Here is a 5,865-nt window from a genome sequence, read left to right as displayed (position 1 = left end):
CTGAGGAGGAGGTGGAACACGTGACCATCATTATGCAGAATCCACACCAGTACAAGATCCCAGACTGGGTCTTGAACAGGCAGAAAGATGTACAGGATGGAAAAATACAGCCAGGTTCTGGCCCACGGTCTGGACAACAAGCTGCATGGAGACCTGGAGAGACTGAGGAAGATACGGGCCCATAGAGGGCTGCTCCACTTCTGGGGCCTTCGGGTCCGAGGCCAGCACACTAAGACAGCTGGCCGTCATGGCCGTCCCGTGGGCGTGTCCAAGAAGAAGTAAGTCTGTAAGCTTTGTCTGTTAATAAAAAGTTTATATACCAAGAAAAAAAATTATCATCGATGTCCCAGAGCCAACAATGACATGAACCTACATGACACAATTCCTAACTGAGGCCTGGAAGATGACGGTAAACATGACCGGAGCCCTGAGGTGCAGCCACAGAGGCAGAGAGAAGCCATAAGTCCATGGAGGCTTAGTTCAGTGTCAGTCTGTGCCTCTTCCCTGGAAGCTTCCATCCTGAACCATCTGCAAATACCCTTTGTGGAGCTTTTCCTGAGCTTCAAATAGCTTCTTCAGCTCCTTGGTTTGTCCTTTGCTCGGCTCTTTGCCTTCTGTGCCTCGAGTGGGCAGACCATTTTCATCACACTTGGAATGTGTCACCTTCTGACAGGAAGACCTCACTGGGTGGAGTCTTCATGGCCAGACTGGCAGCCTCCTCTTTCTTCTTCCTCTTCTCTTCTTCGACCCTTTTCTTTTCTTCTCTCTCTTTTAATAAGGTATCTCTGTCCCCCAATTGGACCACTGTCTGCAGTCCTGTGTGGTCTTCGAACTGCACCCCGAGCTCGAGCAGGACGGCGCCCCACAGGGCCTGGCCAGGCTGCAGAACCTCAGGGCCTTTCTTCTCCAGGGCAGTCTTCCTCACTCCTCCTCTGAATCCTGACACCCAAGGTAGGCCCTGACTGTGCCCTCGGGATTCAGGCTGGCTCCAGGCCCTCCAACTGGGAAACCCAGGGTGCTTTCCTCTTCCAAGGCTCCAAGATCTTCAGCATGTGGGAGAGGTACAGAGCGATGTTCACCAACAGAGCCCCACTCGGCCTCCTCCTCGTGGCCTTCCCGGTCGCTATAGGTCGCCCTGACTGACCAAGGCCTGCATTTCTTCCATGACGGCCCGGGTGTCAACACTGTCACAGAGGGCTTCATGAACCGCCATCTTCTTGTCATACAAGTTCTTATTCAGTTCTTCTTCCTCTTCCCACTTCTCACTGACCGGTGACACCAACAGGACACGGAAGACGCCTTTCACATTTCCGAAGACCTCGTGGGCGAGCTGCTGGCACTGGAGCGCTGACACCATGGCGTTGCTGAGTGACCCGGCGTGTCCTTCCAGGACAGCCTCAGGGAGGCCAGCCGCAGCTGCCACACGGAGTGCTTCTCCAAGGCGCCTTTAATGGTGCTGACGGTTTTAGCAACTGACACTTTGCAGCCTGTGATGTCGGGTGACCCGTGTGAAGGAAGTTCCTGGCCCAGCAGTGTTCTCAGAGCAGGCCTCTGACTGCGCCAGCTCACTGTCATGGGAGGACCGGAGGTCGAATCCTCCCTGTGAATGTCCTCGAAGGCTCCCCCGGGGTTCCCAGGGCTGAGCACTCGATGTCCCAAGGCCAGGATGGCTCTCCTGGCGTGGAGGCCTTCCAGGGGCGGAGTCCCTGGGCGAGCACTTCCTCAGGCGTCTGCCAGATGCTCAGGTCACCTTCCCCGTGTTGAAGAGCTTTCTGACCACCCACAGGTTCGGGCCCCAGCTTCCCATAGGAGCGTTTCTCACTAGACACAAACTTCCCGGTGTCAAAGGAGACAGACCATGCGAGGCATAGCCTTAACCATGGCCCATGGTCTTCTGGGCGAAGTCCCCTGTTTCTGGCACGGACTCGCTGACCCAGGTTAAGACATCTGGAGGGAAACATTCAGAGCTTCCATATTTTGTGGAATTCTGCTTCCCAGAACTTGAGCCGTTTGGAGGAAGTACGATTGTCAGTCACCTCACTGCCAGCTGTGGAATCCAGCCAGTCTGAAAGTAAACCCTGTGCTTCTCCCACCAGAACCCCACGCGGCTGTCCACCTCGTCTCCGGCAAGTTTAGGCTGCCAGCCTTCTCGAGTGGCAAGCTTCACTGCGTGCTGAGTCCGTGCAAGCATCTGCTTCTTTTTCATATAATTGTATTTAACTTTATTTATTTACTTATTTATTTTAATTTGACCAGAAAGGGATAGAGTGAGAGAGAGAGGGAAAGTGAGAAAGCAAGCCGCCATGTCCAGGACTCAAACCGTGGTCGACCAGGTAGGAGGAGTCCAGTGCCCCTAACCACCACGCCACCTGCTGGCCCCCAAGCATCTGCTTCTTATCAGGAGCTGTGGTCTCTGCCAGGAGCTGTTCTGTCTGGGGCTGCCTCTCAATACTGCCCAAATAGCCCTGCCGGGCCCTCTTGATGCTCTCGTCCTCAATATCTGTAATGTCCACACGAGAAAAGACGTCACCTTTGAAGTAAGCCTCCAGCGCCCTTCTCAACATACCAGAAGACATGCAGGGCCTGGCGTGTCCCATGTGAGATGCGTCGTGGATGGCCGGCCCACGGCAGTGCTGGTCGCCTTTCCCTGTCCTTGTTCCTGGGGAGGCTGTTGTAAAGGCAGAGTTCACCTGGCGGTGTTCTGGCCAGGGGGACCACCGAGGCCGCACCCGCCCCTTTGCCCTGCTCCCCGCAGGGACCTGCTGTCTCCGGGGACCCCGGACCCGAGACTGTGGCAACACATAGTTCTCAGACCCTCTTGAAGCAGAATGATTGCAAATAGCTTCTGAGAGGAGGGTGGTCAGGCTTCATATATTTTTTCTTTTAAAATATATATTTAGTTTTATTTATCATTATTATTATTTATTATTTTATTTTAGGAGAGGTTTTTGCTATAGGGCGTATGTGCTCGCCAGACAGACAGAGAGAGACAGAGAGACAGAAAGGGAGAAATCACCCCCCAGGGGGGATGGTCACGCCGCAATCCCTTCTCCTCCACTCTCCTCTCGGGATCTTGGGCACGCACGCACATGCGCCCAGTGTGAGTTTAAGCCACCGGGTCCGGGACTCGAACTGCGGTTGGCTACATGGGAGTTCAGCGACATAGCCATGACGCTAACTGCTGGCCCCCAGGCTTTATATTGAAATCGCTTTCTTTCTTTCATAAAACAATCCACTGAACGTAGATGAGGTCGCACCTGGCCGCCTCCATAGCCTGGTAGCTAAGACAGCCGGGTCTCACCTGGCCAGCCTTGCTGTTGGAGTCTGGGCCCCCGGCCTTCAGAAACACATCAGGCACGTGAGCACGCCTGCCCACATTCCAGAAAGGGTGGGGGATACAGAGGAGAGGCATGGCCGTGCCCCCGGGACAGAGGACTTCCCTCTCCCTCTCTCTGTCTCTCTGGTGAGCGCAGGTACCTCTAACACAAACGCGCGCGCGCACACACACACACACACACACACACACACACACAAAATCATGTCATACCCACTTTTTGGCAAGATCCGTATTCTTGGGATCTTCTTTTCAGATTTTCTCTTTCCACGGGCATGCTTAACACAGCACGATGCTCAGGAGATCTGATGAGTATCTCGTCGTATTTTCTTACACATTCACAGAAACTGCATTGACTGATTTGCTTGAGCAAAAAAGCAATGTTTCTTTCACACGTAGCCTCCTTGGACCTCAGTGTTAGGAGACATCCTGGCAGCCGGGCCGTGCGGTGAGGTAATATCCTGAGCGCTGAGGACTAATCCCGGGCGTTGCTCTCCCCCACTTCCTGACCCTTCCACTCCTCAGAGCCATCGCTGAGCCCAGGGGAGGATGAGGACGGTTAAAGCAGGGAGCGGAGGAGAAAGGAACGACTCAGTATTCTCGACATCGAACTAGGGTACTGTGATTCAGAAGAGAAGTCTCGGGGGAGCGGAGCAGAGTGAGTGTCCAAGCTTTCCAAGGGCAGAGTCAGCCAAGAGTCAGCTCCGACGTGGAGACAGCCAGAGCCCGAGCCAGCAGGGCCTTTGCAGCATCATCTCCCCCTGCAGAAATGCTACCACCTCCTTCACAGGGAGGGCCTTCCTCTCCCCGTGGGCTACACTGTGACCGTCGGTCATCTGCAAGACAGCTTCGCACTGTCCCCTCCCCATTCCCTGCTCCGAGACGTCGATGAGCTCCCGTTGCACTGCCCCAGGAGGGCGACTACTTCCAGGAAGCCGAAGGAAGTCCCATCTGGTAAGACTGAGTACGGCCAAGAGCAGCAAAGAAGCAAAAATTAGCCAAGTCCCATCTGGTAAGACTGAGTACGGCCAAGCGCAGCAAAGAAGCAAAAACAGCCGTAGCTTAGGGAAGATAGCATTTATTTCTACCATAACAGAAGTCTCGGGTGACCAGTCTCGGGTCAGAGCAGCACCATGGCGCTCTCACAGCCCTCGGGCCTCTCCAGCATCACCTCAGCTCGGGTCTCGACCCTCGAGGCTACTTCTCCTTCCAGCATGGCAGCTTCCAACAATCACATTTCAGGAGAAAGAGTGAACGCCTACACTGCCCAGCTCTGTCAGCAGCTCTGAGGCAACCGTTCTGGAAGGCCTGCACATTTCTGATTCCCTCTCACGGGCTAGGACTTGCCTTATCCCAAGTCTGAGCTAGGCAGCCTTCGGGGTGAATGTACCTCCCTGTCCTACCCCAGAACAAGGCTCCTCCTTCTTACAAAGGAGAATGGTTATTGAATCTTAATACACAATCTCTGCCACTATATTTCTTTCCTCTCTGGGGGAAAAAAAAAAGAGCTGGATCTTTGAAAGAGAATTGGTGTAGAATTAAACACACAGATACCCCCTGTGGAGGGGAGCCAGGCAGAAGAGAAAATCCATACTGCTTCGTAGTAAACGTACTAGTAAATATTCAAGTAATTAAGTGTCCAGCAAGCTGTTTAATTGAGGGCCAGCCAGTGGTGCAGTGACTGGGGCAGCTAGACCTCACCTGGCCAACTGCATGGTTCAAGTCCCAGACCCGGCAACTCGAGGGGCACACTGGGTGTGTGTGCGTGTGTGCCCAATGTTCCAAGAGGAAAACAGGAGAAGGGATTGCAGTGTGGCCATTCCCCTGGGAAGTGCTTTCTCAATTTCTTTCTCTGATGAGCACATACACCTTACAACAAATTTTTAAAAACTACACTATTTAAATTACAGCAATTAACAAAATAGATTTTTTTAAGAGGTTTTTGCTATAGGGCACATGCATTCCCCAGAAAAACAGAGAGAGACATAGAGACAGAAAGCGAGAAATCACCCCCCAGGAGGGACGGCCACGCCGCAATCCCTTCTCCTCCATTCTCCTCTCGGGATCTTGGGCACGCACGCACACACGCCCGGCATGAGTTTAAGCCACAGGGTCCGGAACTTGAACCATAGTTGACTACATGGGAGTCCAGTGACATAGCCATTACACCAACTGCTGTTCCCCAAAATCAAATATTTTAAGTGTGTTATACAGAGTAGAATTATATGTGCTATATACACATATGTATTAATATAAGTAAAACGTAAACGTGTCATTATATACACTGTACACAACGTCGGAGAAGAGCAAGCCGGTGGGAAGGCTGTTGTATGTGGAAGGGACACTTGCTCACAGCCCAGGCGCCCCGTCCACGACCGTGGCCAGCATCGTCCCCACCTGAAAACTGGACAGTGCTGTCCGGGGACATCTTGGTTTGACCCAAAACAAATCGAGCTGCTTTATCAAAGGCCTTGAGAGAGGTCAATGTCCGGGGCTAGAACTAACTCCCCAGCTCTGGTTAGAAGGAAGAG

At 53.0% G+C, this 5,865-nt stretch overlaps 1 pseudogene; it reads right to left on the bottom strand.

Moving 5' to 3' along the window:
* Nucleotides 1-486: 486 nt before the first annotated feature.
* On the bottom strand, nt 487-4,550 carry LOC102481590 (cysteine--tRNA ligase, cytoplasmic-like; annotated as a pseudogene).
* Nucleotides 4,551-5,865: the final 1,315 nt, after the last annotated feature.

This window comes from Tupaia chinensis, unplaced genomic scaffold (assembly GCF_000334495.1).
Source record: "Tupaia chinensis unplaced genomic scaffold, TupChi_1.0 Scaffold148680_1, whole genome shotgun sequence".
Taxonomy (NCBI): domain Eukaryota; kingdom Metazoa; phylum Chordata; class Mammalia; order Scandentia; family Tupaiidae; genus Tupaia; species Tupaia belangeri.
This window is presented reverse-complemented; position numbering and strand designations above follow the sequence as displayed.